General features: G+C 37.8%; 1 pseudogene; it reads right to left on the reverse strand.

The window, feature by feature from the left end:
- Positions 1–13,015: 13,015 nt before the first annotated feature.
- LOC150049740 (splicing factor 45 pseudogene) lies at positions 13,016–18,248 on the reverse strand (annotated as a pseudogene).
- Positions 18,249–18,497: the final 249 nt, after the last annotated feature.

Here is an 18,497-nt window from a genome sequence, read left to right on the forward strand (position 1 = left end):
CATAACAGCTTTGGAATTATATTCTAATGGAGAGAAATCAAGGGAGTAGGAACAGCAAGAACAAATACAAGGGGAAAAGTCAACTCTGCATGGACTCCATGTCATTTGCGGATAGCCTGTTCTTCCTAGGAAATGTTGCCATTGCATCATGGTTTTAGTGAACTCCAACTGTATTCCCTCCTCCCTGGGTGCACTAAGATCCCATTGGCTTAGGAACCACTGGTGTTTAAGAACAATGAGATCTCATTTCATTCTCACTCTGGAAAGTGCAATTTATTAATGGCTATTTTAGGACACAAGATAAAGTTAGTGAATAGAAGGATCCTGTTATTATCACATTTGTCCCTAGCAAGAAAGGAATCAGAGATGACCTCTGATAGGTGAAAGGGATATATTTGCATCAGCTCAATGTATGTTCAATTTGGCTCATATATTGGAAAAAACTTGGAGGGAGGTCCTGGAAGAGGCAGAAAAGCATTGAATGACTCCCCTCTGCCCTGAGCCTCTGAGATGCTTGTCAGCAAGCTTGTGACTCCTGTGAATGGGAGAATTGGAAGGCCTCAGGGGGATATAGCTGCGAGCCTGGGGGCAATGGACTTAGCTAAATCTGAAAAGTACGACAACAAACTAAAGTGAGTCACTCAGAGCACATCCAATATTCCCAAAGCCTGGAAGTATATGCCCTTTCAGAAAGTTTTCTTTTGGTTGAGAATGAAAGATCAGTCACAAGAGAAAATATTAAGAGGAAAGAAATGCTGTTTTTTGTTTTTTGATTTCTTTTTTTTTGCCAGTCCTGGGCTTAAGCTCAGGGCCTGAGCACTGTCCTTGGATTTTCTCAAGGCTAGAGCTCTACCACTTGAGCCTCAGCACCACTTCTGGCTTTTTTTCTATGTATGTGGTACCGAGGAATCAAACCTGGGTCTTCGTGCATGCTAGGCAAGCACTGTACCACTAGGCCAAACTCCTGGCCCAAGAAATGCTGTTTTTAATTGTACCTCTAGATAAAGGTGTTTGGGGCTGTGATAAATAGGTGGAGATAATTTTGGTAATCAATTAGAACTTATATACTGCATCAACCATTAATATTAAAAAGAATAGGATGTTAATGCATTGACTTCATAAAACAAAAGGAGGAAACTTTTCCTACTCACAAAACAAAAAGTAATGGGCAGAATGAATTGAAGAATCCTTCAGAACATGTGTGCTTCCCAGGATGATTCTGCATTACATTTTCTTTTAGGAGAAGGTTACAGTGGTTCCTGAGCTGTTGTATGAGCCCTCACTACCAGTACTCAGCCCTGGAAAAACTCAAATTTTGTCCCCCATCCCCATTCATGACCTCTGTAAGAAGGCCCACAGAGCCAGGCACTGGTGGCTCACAGATGTAATCCTAGCTACTTAGGAAGCTGAGATCTAAGGATCTTGGTTCAAAACCAGCCTGAGCATGAAAAGTCCATAAGACTATTTTTTTCCATATAATTTTTATTGTAATTAATAGAAAGGTTACATTACATTCGCCAGAGAGAAAGTGTATTACTTCACATATGTTGATACCCTTTCTCATGTCTTGGTCCCCATTTCCCTCCCCCCATCCCCACCCTCGTCTTGTTTTCCCCCCTTTCCTGTTCAATTTCAAATAACCAAATACGCATATATCCAATATATCACATAACAAAGTGAAATACTGTAACAATATGAGATAACCAAGGGAAAGCAAAATAGATGAGAGATAACATAGTACATTAAGGGCAACAATCACTTATTATATGGCCAAAAGTCCATAAGATTCTTCTCTACAATTAAACACCAGAAAACTAGAAGTGGCGCTGTGTTGCTGTGGCTTAAGTGGTAGAATGCTAGACTTGAGCTGAAGAGTTCAGGGACAGAGCCCAGGCCCAGAGTTCAAGGAAAGAAAGGGGAGAAAGAGGAGGAAGAAAGGGGAAAGAAGAGGAGGAGGAGGAGGAGGAGGAGGAGGAGGAGGAGACGGCTCACAGTTGAAGTTGTCCTAAATCAATTGAACCTAACCTGAAACTAATGCTAAACCTAACTTTAAGCAAACACTAACAGGCAATCTGTCAAAGCATTATTCTTTTAAAAAAATATTTTATTGTAGGGGCCGGAGTTTGGCCTAATGGTAGAGTGCTTGCCTAGCATGCATAAAGACCCGGGTTCAATTCCTCAGTACCACATACATAGCAAAAAGCCGGAAGTGGTGCTGTGGCTCAAGTGGTAGAGCTCTAGCCTTGAGAAAGTCAAGGACAGTACTCAAGCCCTGAACCCAAGCCCAGGACTGACAAATATATATACATATATATATATATTGTAATTAATATCAGGGTTATATTATATTCACCAGATAGAAGTTGCATTACTTCACAAACATTTATACCCCTTCTCATGTTTTTGTCCCCATTTCCCTTCCCCCACCCTCTCCTCTTGTTTCCCTCCCCCCACTCTTTCCTATTTCAAATAAACAATAATAAAGCCTTATTCTTAAGGCTAACAATTTTTCGAACTTAACATTAGTGTTCAAAATCTAAACAAACACTTAAGCTAAACCTTCCCTCCTCTCTTTCCTTACTTTTCTTTTTTCCTTCCTTCCTCCCTCCCTCCCTCTCTACTCCCTGCCTCCATCCTTTCCTTCCTTCCTTCTTTCCTTGCTCCCTCCCTCCTACACACTTTCTTTCTTTCTTTCTTTCTTTCTTTCTTTCTTTCTTCCTTCCTTCCTTCCTTTCTTTCTTTCTTTCTTTCTTTCTTTCTTTCTTTCTTTCTTTCTTTCTCTCTCTCTCTCTTTCTTTCCTTCTTTTTTTATCAATCAAGCTATGTAGCCCATGTTGGGAAGTACATTCTATAGCCCAGACTTGGGTGATATGCATGATCTTCCTGTTTCACGTCCCTGAGCACTGAGACTAGTTGTGGATTATCATGCCTGTCAACCTTTTTACCTTAAAAGTATCCATAGTTAGGAATTCTACCCAAGTATGGAAGGCATGCTATAGAAGATTATTATAAATTGGAGTTCCAGACTGATTATTTATCCTCTTCTCTACAGTTAGGTGATTATGGACATTCCTTTCCCTCTCATTAATAAAATATTCAATTCCCACTCTGTACTTGAATATAGCAACAAGTAGTACAGCCATTAAAGCTCAGTTGTCACTTTAAACACAGTCCACACTAAAGAACTAGATTAGAAGTCAAACAGACTTGATCTTTTGCTTCCTCTGACCAACTTTGGTAGCTCATCCTACCATTATCAATTGCCATTTTGTCAACTGTGAAATATGATTATATATCCCACATATTTGCCAGACTAAATATAAGTATTCTGTATTCATCTTTTGCCTGATGAAACTAAGAAGATAGAAAATTGCTACTACTCTTTGAATTATCTCATCGGCATTATGTTGTGACTTTTGAGAAAACTTGAGGCACTCAGTATTTCTTGAAAGAAAAACTAAATTGAATATAAGATGGAAGGAAAATTAAGACTCACTAAAGGTAGTAGAATTCCTGATCAGTCATTTAACAAGCCCTCTAAATCTTCAATCAATTGGTATTGCCTTCATTATCACCAGCTCCTCAGATAGGCTTCTTTCCTCCTTTCTCATAATTAGTCATCCTTCTAAGATATCCTGCCTACATTTTCCCCTTCATGGAAATGGTTCTTTGTGATGCTTTTCCCCCATATGTTTCCCATAAGTAATACTCTTTTCTGTCCTGTGTGATTTAGGGATATCTATTAAAAAGGACAGAGACCCAGTAATCCTCTTGGTTTCTAGATTCCAATGGGGTTTGGATATTGGGATGTGCCTATAAGTGCTGGAAGGAAAGAAGAAAGAGAACATCTTCCTGTGTTACTGCATGCTTTGTCATCATGTTCTGGCAATGATTCTGCTCACAGACTCTACCAGATGGCTCTCTTGCTTGTCCTTCAGCTTCGGAGATGGCATGGCCTCTTGCTGTTATTAGTCCTCAGAATTCTCAATATTTTTTGTGGTTCCCTTAACTATGTTCTTTTATTTTCTCTAGAATTTTATTTTTATTTCTTCATTTTTTGCTGGGAACCCGTACCATTCTCTCATTCTTTTTGCCACATGTGTATTTATTTAATCATTTTTCAAATGAAAATAGGCCAGTCTTATTCTCAGTTGAAAATAAGAAAAAATAAGTTGAAAGGATTGTAAATGGGGTTAGACATATGCATCTTAGGACGGTAGAACATCCATAATCAATGACAGCCTTTCTGCTTGCAGAAATTATTCTTGATCAGTTGCCTTGATGGAATTGTATCATAATACAAGGAAGTATCATAGAGGTGGAACTGGAGACTGCACAAAGTGATGGAACCTGTCTATTCTTCCTTCCCAGAGATAAACACACACACACACACACACACACACACACACACACACACACACACACAGAGCACAATTAACTAAACGGTTCCAGGTAAGGTTACAGATCTTTGCCTGAACAGTGTATACTGATTCTACAACCCCAAAGTGATGGTACATTTTAGACACAAAAGTTGTCAGATAGCTATTAGCAGCAGTGGGAAAAAACTGGAACTTTCCAAGTGGGTGGTGATAACACCGATCAGATACAGCTATATTCAGAGGCCATTCAAACTCCACACAAAAGCGAAATCTGCCAGAAACATAGACCCCATGCCAAGCCACAAAGATTCTGCAACCCAGAGGGAACAGTCTTTTTTCAGGACACTCCTCTAGTATCTGACACACTAGAATCCTACTTTTGTGACTTTCCATCTTTGCCAGTTTAGGAAAGAGTTACATTTTATTTTTTTATTTTTTTGACAAGAATTGAAGGCTTAAGCAGGGCATGGTAGGGATTCAGTAAATAAACTACATCTGGACGAAGTATTTGGGATCTTGGGGCTTTGCTGGCACCTCAAAATCACGCTGTGTAGGCAGTCGCTTCCTCCATCCCCTCAGATGTCCAGGACTGCTTTTGGTCCTGTGGACAGGGAATGGCTCTGCTGTGATTTGTACATTTTCTTCCTATCTGAATGCCCTCCAGTGAGGGTGGATTATCTTGCCCTTGGCTTTCTTGGAGTGAGGCATCATCTGTCATGCCGTATGTCTTTTTAAAATTTTTTTGGCTTGAACCTTTCCATTTTGTTATCACAAGCAAGATTGCCAGCAGTTCCAACTGCGAGCTATTTGAGTTCTCAGGTGTATGTTTTAGGAGATGAAGACCTGTGCCAGGAATATAGGTTAATACTAGTGCCAAACACAAATCCACCTCTATCAGATTCTAGAGACATTCTGGAAATGACAGAATAACTCATAGTCATCTCTGTGACAATTATTTTTCCCTCTCTGAGAAGAAGTGCATTGGATCTACACTATGGCCACTCTGAGCTCAGTTTTTCAAATTCACAGTAGTTTATATTCCATCCTTATCTTCATCAATTCCATTTGTACTGAATACTGTGGGAGCTGAATAGAAACCCACCACAGAAATGAAACAAGTGGTAGGAATATTAGTCTGGGAAATTCTCAGCAAAGTTGTTTCCTAAAGTCTAACTTAGACTGACACACACACACACACACACACACACACTCACACACACACACACACACACACACACCTCTATCTAGAGGTAACTCTCCTAGTAATAAAAAGCATTGAAAAGTATGAATGCCTGGCTTCTTAATCCAAGCTGGAATAACTTTTCAAGGACCAACCAACATATCCACAAGTCTGCCTTGGTTTCTGAAACTACGATGATGCTTCATCCTAATTTGGCTTCATCCTACACACTCTTCATCTGTTTCCACCTAGGCTGCTCTTGTGAACACTCTCCAGTGGACTTCACATGTGAAGACCTGCCACAGAGAGATGTCTCCAAGGAATTTGACTAGTGACACCCATCAATTTGAATATTCCTAAAATAATGGACACACTCTACAGAATATATCCAAAATGTTATCTCCATTGTTTTTTTGTTTTTGTTTTTGTTTTTTTTTTTTTTTTTTTGCCAGTCCTGGGCTTTAGGTCAGGGCCTGAGCACTGTCCTTGGATTTTCTCATGGCTAGAGCTCTACCACTTGAGCCTCAGCACCACTTCTGGCTTTTTTCTATGTATGTGGTACCAAGGAATCGAACCCGGGTCTTCATGCATGCTAGGCAAGCACTCTACCACTAGGCCAAACTCCCAGCCCGATCTCCATTGTTTTATTTGGGCCTTCTTGCTTTCTCTTGATAAGCTGAGAGGGCTGATTTTTTAAATGACTTCCTGTGGGTTCTTTTCCAAGCTAGCAAATACAATTGCTAATACACCTTCCTTCTTTTATATGCCTTTGTTTCCAACTGTTCATAAAAGAGTGCTGTGGAGTGTTTCTTCTTCATTGTGTACATTCTTTATTAATCATGACAATAAGACTGGAAGACTGGGTGCTAATGGTCCATGCCTATAATCCTAGTTACTCAGGAAGATGAGATATGAGGATCATGATTTGAAGCCAGTCAGGGCAGGAAAGGCTATGAGAATCTCATCTCAGATTAACTACCAGAAAACTGGATGCAAAACTGTGGCATAAAATGGTAGAACACTAGCCTTGAGCAAAAAAGCTCAGGGACAGTGCTCAGGCCCTAAATTCAAGCCCAACAACCACCACTACTACCACCACCAACAACATCAAAAACTGGAAAGTACTTAACTGGTTATTTAAATGCTGCAAGTGAGGCCTTAGAAAATTTTACCTGATTAATCTGCATGTAATGCCTGAGGACAAGTATTTTAGAAAGGGACAATATCATTGTTATTTATTTCTCATGATAGTCATAAAAATGTGGCTCAACAATAATTTATACCATGTACGAATATCTTTTTCAAATGGGTTGGAAAAATCAAAAGACAACAAGTGGGTCTGTGATAAACGTCTTCCTATGAACACATATGACAAATGTCCATTCCCTTTTCCAGAAACAATTGTGATTTCAATTTTAGGGCATTCTTTCAGAAATAATCAACACCCATTCTAGCAAGTTATATAAACTGTATCTCTTTTTTTCTAATTTATACACCAAGGTCCTCCAAAGTCCTTTAGTTAGCAAGGTTTTATAAAGAACATCCCAATCAATGCAGACATATTTTCTCATTTTTCTTATTTTTCTACATAGTATTGTTTTATCCAGATGTAAAAAAATATTTTTAAAACCTGTTCTCATACTGGATAACATATTAAGATCATTTCAGGGTAGATTTTTCTCAGTTAATGTTTTCTGGAAAAACCACAGATTTAGAAGACTCACAGACACTCTCAGAAATGTGCTTAGTAATCTCCTCTGTACTTCTGAATCTAATCAGATTCAGGAAACATCCAGGGCTGGGATTGTGGCCTAGTGATAACATGCTCACCTAGCATGCACAAAGTCAGGGGTTTGATTTCTCAGAGCCACATACACAGAAAAAGCCAGAAGTGGTGCTGTGGCTTATGTGTCAGAGTGCTAGCCTTGAGCAAAATGTGTCCAAGAACAGTGCCTAAGCCCTGAGTTCAAGCACCAGGACTGGCACAAAAAAAGAAAAAAGAAAAAGAAAACATCCAAATTAGCCATTATAGTAACACAAATGTGTTCCCTATATTAAATATGGTAATGTTCTGGGAGCATCCTTCCAGAAATTCACACAAGCAACGGCTGTGCTACTCTTCATTTTTCAATCATATGATCTTCAGGCTCTGTTCTTTAGCTCTCAGTGACTACTACAGACTTTGGAATATGATCACTTTTCAGGAGGATTTCCTGCACCACTTAAACAACCACTTGGGAACCCTGACTCGACATGCTCATAGTACCACTGGTAAGATAACCGAGTCCCGTGAGTCTCACACTGAATTGACTCTCTCCATTACCTTCCCCAATGGAAAGATAGATGAGAGAGAAGTATGAGCTTTAGTCTAATGCTAATTTCCAGGTTTTATTATAAATGGCATGATGATAACATTTGGCCAAGTATATCGCTTTCCATATAAAAATTACTACTTTTTGAGCCTCAATATTTTATTGAGGAGGAAAAATTCCATCAGACAATCAGACTGATGGCATTTAGGGTTTTAGCTGTTTATTCCCTCATCCATTTTAGGAAAATGTAGAGTGATTCTTAAATCCTTCAGCAGCCATCCATCAATTGGTTAGGCCAATTACAGAGGAATTTTCACATTGTTATTTCATCACTTTCTCTGTTAACTCTTGTGTCTCAAGTTGTTAAATGGTAGTGTCCAATCAAAAGACGTGGAGGTAAGTCTTTCTATGGTACTTTTATTGGTCACAAAACTACTGACAGTTTTTACCTATAACAGAGGCCATATTGGGAAACATTTAACAGTCCTTGTCAAGAAAATAGAGCTTCAACATAAGTTGAGAGACATTAATTTCCGGATTAAAGAAAATTATGTTTCTGAATTTTAACAGATCAAAGCATGCATTTCTATTCTGTTAGGATTCTAGAGCCTAGAAATCATGGATTTGATGTTTAACTCATCTCTCAATATGGATTTTCTCTCCAGAGTTCAATTAAATATATAATTAACAATTTTAAAAACATCAAAATATCTACATCAGAAATGACATTCATATAAACTTCAACAAGAATCCTCATAACTAAGATATTTCTTTTGCATTATTTCCTATTTGGACACTCCTCCAAATATCCCATTGCAAGGGTTAACTTTAGAAAATGCAGTTATAGGATCAGACAACTAACTCTAAACCATCTTAGCCTCAACACTCTAGACATTATGTTTCAGATTACTTGATCTCATGGATTTTAATTTCCTATTTCTATTCCTAGTACTCCCTTTCCTACACATTAGTTGGTATGGGTCTAGGATAGCAGCACAAATGTCACTTACTTAAGATGCTAGTGGAAGTAAAAAAAAAATAATAGCTGAACATGGATGGCAATGTTTAACTCTCTTTGTAGCTATTAACCTAATAAGTAATACAGAATTTTGTTCAACCAAATAACAGGATTAAAGATGTCCACTAGACTCATTGGCCAAACACTGTAAAACATAATGATTTTAGAATTTGAATGTACTATAACCTCCCCCCAACAAAATAATTCATTTCATCATGGTGGTTTCTACTGAGATCCAGTTACACTTTTGCCATATTATGTCTTCCATTTGCACACATTATATTCATTGTATTGCTGCAATCACCACATGTTTGAGAAATTCTCTTGTGGAGGAATGTTCCAGTACCAACAAACTTCAAAAGAGAGGCATGTTTATAGGTTAGTATGCACAGTGTCAGAATTCCCTCTCCCTGCTGGCTCTAATAAACTCATTACATTAAGATCAAAATGACTGACCAGCTGTTCCTCTTCCCTAATGTATTTGCATTTTCAAAGGTGAGAAAAAATCCCCAAACTGAGAGACAAGAGTTGTATATGTTGTTCAGACCTGCAGAAATATCCACTGATATATGGGATACAAAGCAAAGAAATATAAAAACTCTTGGTGGGTTGCTTCTAGATTCATTTTACATAGTACATAGCCTGCTTTCAAAAACCCTCAAATCACATTCAGGACTCTCTCCGGGGAACCAATTGGTCCCTAAATTCTGTCTTTGCTTTCATATTTGGCAAGGCCCTAGGTTCATTAAAACACAGGACTCACTATAGAGACTTTAGTGTAGTGGCCTCTTTGGGGACCAATCCTGTCACCATGTTGGGTACAGGCTGACTCCCAGCAGGGGTCACAGCTGGCTTGGAAGAGTTAATTATCCTCAGGATACAACCACAAAGCCATAATCCTGTCACTCATACCTTTGCTCCTCTTTGCAGTAATTTTAGACTATCAGAGGTGCACCTCCTATCATCAATATCATAAAACACACTTTTCTTTAAGGAGCATTTGTGAATGACAAGAAGACATGAAATGTTAGCAACTATAACTCATTTAGACTTTCTAAAAAGTGTAATTTTTCCTCTATGTCACTTGCTTAAAAAATAATCAAAGAAACAGTAGTCGTCAAAATAGATCAGTGTTTCTTTTTATAAGTATTAAATTCCAGAGATAGGAAGTAGAAGGAGCCAAAAGAAGAAAATATCAGATTAATTGCTATGGACAAAACTAAACAGTGTACTCCTGTATAAAACAAGGTTGTAAAAGGGAAGATTAAGTTGCTTGATCTGAGACAGTCATCTCAGAAGGTAGCATTTAGCCTGAGATTCAAGGTTATTTCTATAATAATAAGGCAAAGATAATTTGGGGCCAAAAATAAAATCTATAAGATGGAAAATAAAGGATTTTATTTGGGAAACTTTAGGAGTAGCTGGGAGTTTGGTCTTATATCTCTACTTGCAGATAGTAATTCATTTCTCCTCCTGAGATGGAGTGCTGTGAGTGAAAACCTTGTAAAGAGGTAGGGTTTCACTGAGTGGTAATAAGGTTATTTCAACCTGTACATGCACTTTTAGTGTAGAGTTGTGCACAAAGTAATCCCTGGCCTTGAAGTAAGTATTGAGTGCTCCTTTGCCACTGATGCCAAATCATGTGGAATGGCTAACTTAAACTTTACTTCCACTTGAACATGAAAAGACAGTGCCTTCTTTGTGCACTAACACATGAAACATGAAAAAAAATAGAAAAACCTCAATTAAAAAATGGAAATTATTGCCAATAAATAACAGATATAAAGAACCAAGTAGAAAATTCAGAACTAAAAAGGTACAAGACAAACATTGATTTAGATGAAATCAACAAAAGAATGCTACACAGCAGAGATAACCAGTAAAATAGAGGACAAGACAATTGAATTTATTTGACCAGATCAGAAAGATAATAAAACTAAGTATGAGCAGACTCTAAGCCCTGTAAAACTACAATAATAAGATTTAAGGCTTTCTAATAATAAAGTTCAGGAAACAGAGATGAAAGAGGGTAAGACTGAAAAAAAGATCTGAAAAGATGGTTAAATAAAAGTCACTAATTTAGAATTAGGGTGAGTGGGCCTGGCCAAAAACTCCACCCCGGACTCCCAAGAGACCATAACCCATTTTTATTTTTGCTTCCTTATTAAGCCCTATATAAGCCTACCCCCAATTCCAGCTCTTAGCACAACCTCCAATCCCTTGGAAAGGTTTGTGCTCCTCCCTGTTCCTTAATAAACAGTCCTTGCCTGTTTAAAAAAAGAGAATTAGGGGGAGCCCAAGTTGGGTAATTTCAAAGAAACCCATTTGAAGATAAGACATACTATAAATATATTTTTAGAAATTAAAATTTTTACAAAATATCATCAAGGACACCAGAGAAACATCTGAGCTCAAGGGGGAAAACAAGTCATATGATGCTAAATTTTTCATAAGAAACTGCAGAGCACAACCAAAACATACCAGAAATACATCTGCAGATCACAAAAATAAAGAAAGAAAGAAAGAAAATGATGAAACCCCCAATTCAAGAATTCTCAGACGAAACAAAATCAGTAACAAAGAGAACGACTCTAAAAACTAGCAAAACAGATGTTCGATTCCATCTTATTCAACAAGTCAGTTGTGGTGGCATGCATCTTTAAGCACAATTACAAGAGCAGAGAAAAGAGAGTCATGGTCTCGGTGCCCTGGAAAAAATCATGACAAATTATCCACAAAATTAAAAGCATAAAGCTGAAGTGGTAAGAATACCTGTCTAAGCAAGCATGAAACCTTGGGTTCAAACCTCAGTAACTTACCCTCCATTGTAAGAGAAAAATGAGCCATCAAGCATGAAAAAAAAAGAATCATAATTAAGAGTATGAGGGAAGGGATAGGTAGAGTAGGTAAGGATAAGAATGTTGAAAGGGATGGCATTGATCAAGACGTACTGTATTCATAAACTGAGGACTCCTTTGTACAACTACTTAAACATAAGCAAACAAGGAGGGAGGGAGGGAGGAGAGAGTGGGGGAGAGAAGAAGGGAAGGAGGGATGGAAGGAAAAAAGGAGGGAGGAAGGACTTTTAGTAAAGCTAGATAACTACAAAAGGCTTTCTAGAAATGTACTTTATACTCATAAATTTTCTAAATTTTAATGTTTAAAACTTTAATCACAATACCTCTCAATGTGATTCTAAATATACATAGAAGTACATTTATGATAATTATCCATAAGAAAGTATATAGGGGGCTGGGAATTTGGCCTAGTGGTAGAGTGCTTGCCTAGCATGCATGAAGACCCGGGTTCGATTCCTCAGTACCATATACATAGAAAAAAGCCAGAAATGGTGCTGAGGCTCAAGTGGTAAAGCTCTAGCCTTGAGAAAAGTCCAAGGACAGTGCTCAGGCCCTGAGCTCAAGCCCAGGACTGGCAAAAAGAAAAAAAAAAAGAAAGTATATAGGGACATCAGAGTTAAGATTTATATACTTCACCCAAATTTATAAAACGATGGTATTTTTCATACATGGGTATGATCAGATCTGAGAATTCGTTATTGTTTCCTTGTGTTAAATTTGTCATTACACAAATATTTTTCTGATAGTGTTTTTGTGGCTCCTCTGTACATAATGAAATATTTCCTTTGTTATATACAGAGCCTTTTGTATTTATTATAATTTGTTAGTTTGTGGGGATTAGTGTTTTATCAAATCAGAGAAGTTTTCAGCTATTAGGTTTTTTGTTGTTGTTGTTTTTTAAAGGATTTTTATACTATATTAAAAAAAACACAAGATAAAAAAGGGATCAATCAACATGTCCCTTAGAAGTCCTTCCAAGAGGCTCAGTGTCGAGCAGCCATGGTGCTGAGGCTCAGTAGCTTATTTGAGGATAATCAGGAATGACTCTAGTTCTTAAAAATCAAACTTGCTGTCTGGGAATTTGGCCTAGTGGTAGAATGCTTGCCTAGCATGCACGAAGACTCAGGTTCAATTCCTCGGTACCACATTCATAGAAAAAAGTTGGAAGTGGTGCTGTGGCTCAAGTGGTAGAGCTCTAGCCTTGAGAAATTCCAAGGACAGTGCTCAGAACCTGAGCTCAAACCCAGGACTGGCAAAAAAAAAAAAAATCAAACTTGCTCTGCCATATCCAAGACCCTGAATTCATCCAAATTGTAGAAACATGCTTTTACCACTTGTCCACCAAAATACCTGCCATTCAGATCCATGACAGTTTTAATTGCTTATTCAACTCTTTCAAATTCTAAAACTATTTGAACTGCTTCATCATCAGGGGCACCAGGAATTTCAAATATCACACATTTTCCCAACTTGGCCATACATTTCATCTTCTTTCTTAGTTTCAACTTCCAAGTCTTCATCTACTTCTCCTGCACAGACCATGTTCCTCAGCAGAACCACTTTAGTAGGGCACTGAAGTATCTCTGTTAATGGATTTGAATCCGACTTCTTGGATGCATCCTGAGCCTCTCCCTTCCCCATGGTGTCACCCACGATGACCTTGCCGCCCCTCTTGCTGGTCTTCTCCACAGACAATGGGGCGCTCAGCCCCTGCTCATGCTTGCCCAGCCCCCCTGGCCTTCACGGAAGCCATACTTCTGCATGTGCCCCTCATGTTAGCAAGGAAGGAATTGTTGGGCCCAGTGGGAGAGCTGGGCCTGTCGGGCTCTTCAGACACGGGAGGGGGAATTGACCAAGGCCTCGAATCTTCTTCATAAGGAAAGTTTCGGAGTGGGGCTATGGTAGCTCTGCCCATCCTTCTTTTCCTTGTCTCTGGTTCATAATCTTCATCTTCATCTTCATCTGGATCTGGCCGCCTTGAAAACTCACTGGCTTCAGGTGTCTGTCTTAGCAGCTCAAGCTGCTTCTGCCACTCTGCTCTTTGGTGCTTCACAACTTTCTCATAATCCTTAGGAAACATAGGGTCATATTGGCAGGGCCAAAGACTCTGCTTTGCTTTGTCCTTTGGCTCTTTGCTTGAGTGAGGGCTGCCTTCTTCACCTGAAGCTGAGACTGTAGAACCAGCCTTCAGTTTTCGAGTCACTGGTCTCTACTCCAAGGTCATCATACAGGGATATCTTCTTTTCAGTTTAATGCGGGCCTTCCCGGTGGATCTTGCCCATAGGGCATTTTGTTTGTTGATCTGTCTCTCATTTTTATTTTTTCCTGAAATCATTTATTTCCTGGAATGATGTGTATGGACTCAATTGTATCCTGCAGATACCATCCCTTTATTTTTCTTATTTAGTTTTCTATGTGTTTTTTTATAAAGATCTGTTTCATATACACTATTAATTTTCATCTATATTCTACCACCATGTGTCTTTCTTCTGCCATATTGAATTTGGGATTAATTCCCACTAGTAATTTTTCATTTCAATGATTATAGTTTTTCATAGATAATACACAGTTCTTCTTAAATTTCCGTTTTGATTAACACTTCCAATTTTTAAGCCATTTTTATTTGATTTGGTTATTCATTCATGTCTCTCCATAGTTCTATTTTTATTTTACGTTTGATAGCTGCTTTCAAGTTTTTGGAATTTGTATCTGCCAGAATGTTTGCACTGGCATTGTTTTCAATGAATGGGTCACACTTTACGTTCCTTTGTGGATTGTATAAGGTTTTCTGTCATTAAAAGTAAATAAACATTTTGCACGAATCACATTATAGGATTATTCTTGGCTAAATTACTAAAATTATTTTACTATTATATCTACTATAATGAATTAAATGATCTAGTTTTAAAAATGACTGTAAATATGACTTTTATTCTGTGTGTGCACACGTGCACATGTGTGTGTGTGTGTGTGTGTGTGTGTGTGTGTGTGTGTGTGTGTGTGTGCCAGTCCTGGGCTTGAACTCAGGGCCTAAATATTGTGGTGTTTATTTCACTCAGGACTAGCATTCTACTATTTAAGCCACATCTCTACTTTTGGCTTTTTGATTGGAGATAACAATACCAGGGAATTTCCTGATGATCACAGTCCTCAGATTTCAGCCTCCTGAGTAGCAAGGGTTACAGGTATAAGCCACCAGTGCTTGGTAGCACTTTGTTTCCTTAATGGCTGTACTTGGAGATGAAAACGTCCACAGTAGCTAAGCAATAAAAAAAAAAAATCAAGAGTTCAGCTATGAAAAACTGACCCAGTTTTTCAAAACTTTCTTTTGGTTTCCTTTGGATAACTCTCTGGTATTTATGTGTCTATTTGATATGTCTTACAATCAGGGGAAAGACAACTTTTTAAAAGGATTTCTAGAAGGTATTTCTTGCTGAAAGAAATTATAGCATCGGAATCTATAATTTCAACATCTACTTTGAAACCCAGTCATGCCCTATCCCTTTGTTGAGGCAGAATTAATAATCCATGTAAGACATCTTTTATTTCAAGCAAAATATCTTTCATGGTAGATGTTTTCCCTGTATTTGATAAACTAATTTCAAGCTAATTTCTAATTTAAAACATTACTTCTGATCTATGGATGAATTAGAATTTCTGTATAAGCTACAGTTTTTTTAAAAAAAAAGTGCTAGTTATCCACTGTGAAACCCAATAGCTGGTTCTGCTAAAGAGGCCAAGGTATTGGCTGCACTGTTTGTGCTTTTCTGAATGGCTGATATCTTGAGGTTGATTTCCACAGCTACAATTCTCTCCTTTTCAGACATGACTGGGAAAGCACAGAGAAAATATTAGAAAGAGTTAATGGCAGATGCCATGCTTCCTTATTGCTTCCTGCGACTTTCGGAAGTTGATGCTTTTGCCATTAAATATTTTCACACATAGTTTTCTATTTGCTTTGAATTACTGAAATATACTAAGCATAGCTCTCCAAGGACCTTAAGCCAGAGCATAAGAGTCTCCTGCTAATAGCTTGGAAATGTACAGCAATCTAGTTTTTAAAATACAACACAAATCTTTATCTAAAAGCACTAACACCTCACTTGTGTTCGCCTAGTATGTTTTCACATTTCCTCTTGCAATTCATAGAAAGGGGGAAAGCTACAAGAGAAATGATGCATTCTGGGCAAGGAGCCAATTTAAAAAGTCTGTTCTTTCCAGTTTGCTGTCACTTGTCGTGGTTAAACAAAACACGGAGGAGAAAAAGAGAAATTGGCTTCAGTGTAAATGTCAACATTCTGATTAAAGCAAACACAAAGCATTCAGGACTCTTGACAAAAAAATTAAATTGAATTATGAAGGGTATGCAAATGGAGCCCTTCCTCTGTATGATTACCAGGATTTGTGCATTTTGCATTTTTTTGCCTATGTTAGAGAAATCTGTGCTTTGGGACAATGTGTAGAGGAACCGGAAACGAAGGTGAACAACACATTTCTCAGCAGATGACAGCTGGAACCTACCAAAATATTGCTTCAGAAATAACCTAACCCTTTGCAAATACAGTATATGGTTTGAAAGCTGACAGGAAGGTCTCTTGCTCATAGTCTATTGTCTTTTTTAGCTTATCTGGTTCTCCCCTCAAGACCAAAAAAAAAGCTGAAAATATTTACTTAAAAATGTCAAATGCTATTGTGTGTCAAATGGTAAGGCATTAAGAAAAATTCATATTAAAATATAGATATGTAAATGATAATGTCAATTCATTTCTATCTCCTTTATAACAGACTTCAGAAATGGAATTGTTTGAAATGCAATTTGAAAGGGTTCTCAGCATGCATCCATGATATGAAATTTTAAAGTTAGCTTAATACATTCCATTTGGGTAATTAAAATTAATGGGAAAATGAAAAATAAATGGTGTGCATTGGTTCTCTTTCCTAAGGGGAGAATATATTTGCCAACTAGGATGAACATATATTGCCCTGTGATTAGAGGTTTCACAAACAGAGAGAAAGACAGACAGACAGACAGAGAGACAGACAGACAGACAGAATGAGGGTGGGCAGTGAACTCTGTGTATATATCCATCTGCATGTCTATCTCTGCATAAGAATAAGCTTGCAAAATAAATATATAAAAATATTTCATCCTTTTATGTTCTCTATTATCCATAATGCTTGTATCCACTTAGTTTCTGAACTGTACATTTGTCCAGAATTCAACAATTTTTTCTAAATGATCACTATTCCTGTCTCTTCATTCCTTGGGATAGTCTTCCAAAGTTACCTTGCAATCTAAACGTCATTCTTGATTCAAGAGTTGGCTAGTCAATGCCTGATTAAAAAAAAAAAAAGAGCCATGTCTGCTCTGACATTCAACTTTTTCATCAGTAGTATTGAACTAACATGGCATTTATTTCATGAATCTTTATTGGTCATTTTACCTTTTGTCCACTTTGTTGCCCATGCAGTAACTATTATTGGATTATTTATTCCTTCCTCAACCTGCTCTGTGCCTTTTCATTTCTGCAACTTTATCCTTTTAACTTTGCCCTTTTGTTTGAAAGGAACTTCCTACATGTACACCTATAAAAGCACATAACTTTCAAGTATATATATTTATAAGGTATCACTTTCTTAACTTTTTACCATAATAGTGTATTTAAAAGTGACCTCCTTTTCTCCCAGACTATTGTATCACTGTGTTTGTAAGCTTTAGAATATACTGATTCTGATTTGTATATGTTACATGTTCATAAGAAGTATTCTGTCCCAATCACAGAGGAAATAAAATGCTTCCATAGGGTATCGAGTGACAGTCCTAATGTACACAGCATATGAGTCTTGAGGCTTTCTGATAGTATTAGTGTGTCCAAGAAAATGGGACCCAGAACATCTTTAAATGGAATTAATCAACTAAAGGTAGTAGGGCAAAAATTCTTTTTTAATTTTTTTTACTTGTCTTGAATTAGTGGTACACAGCACTTTCAATTCAACCTGTCAGTTTATTAGTAGAACGCATCTCAATCAACGTCATCCCTTCTACAATTCTTCCACATCTTTCCCACGCCTAGCCATCCCTGCAAATATCCTAGTTCTGTGTTGGCATACATACATTTAATAAAATTAAATCTTGAAGTGATTTTTAATAACATTTTCATTCATTCATTACCTTCTGCAGGAGCCTCCACCAACCCCCTCAGTGTCCACCGGAATTGTGAGACCTAAAGAGCCTCTGATCTCTGGAAGTTTACAATCTGCATGTGGGAAATGATATCTACTTATAAACAGACACTGTAACGCTTGAACAAGAATTCCAAAGAGATGATCACAGATGTATTTTAAATAGAATTGAAACCATCCACACACACAATTTACATGCTTTACATGCAGCATGGGACCTGGTGTGAATAAAGCAGGTGTTTTCCAAGCAGGTGCGAACTTAACCACATCACACCACGAGGTTCCCCAAGGGGGGAAGTGGACAAGAGGTGGAGGCATGCCTAGCCCACTTCCTGCATTGCCTCATCACAGATGTGTATAGACACTCAGATTCAGGAAGGATGGCTTTTCTTTTTTTTATGTTTTTGTTTTCATGTGGAGAAAAATACAAGTTCCATCCTTTAAAGTAAACATTCTAGAAGGGTTTGCGATTGTTCGGATTTCTTTAAAGACCTTGACGCCACTTACTATTGCTTTTTAGACTGCAGGGAACATAATGAAACTGAAGTCTCTCGTGGAGCTTTTATT

The sequence above is a fragment of the Megascapheus bottae genome, chromosome 19, assembly GCF_031878675.1.
Source record: "Megascapheus bottae isolate mThoBot1 chromosome 19, mThoBot2.hap1, whole genome shotgun sequence".
In the NCBI taxonomy this organism is placed as follows: domain Eukaryota; kingdom Metazoa; phylum Chordata; class Mammalia; order Rodentia; family Geomyidae; genus Megascapheus; species Megascapheus bottae.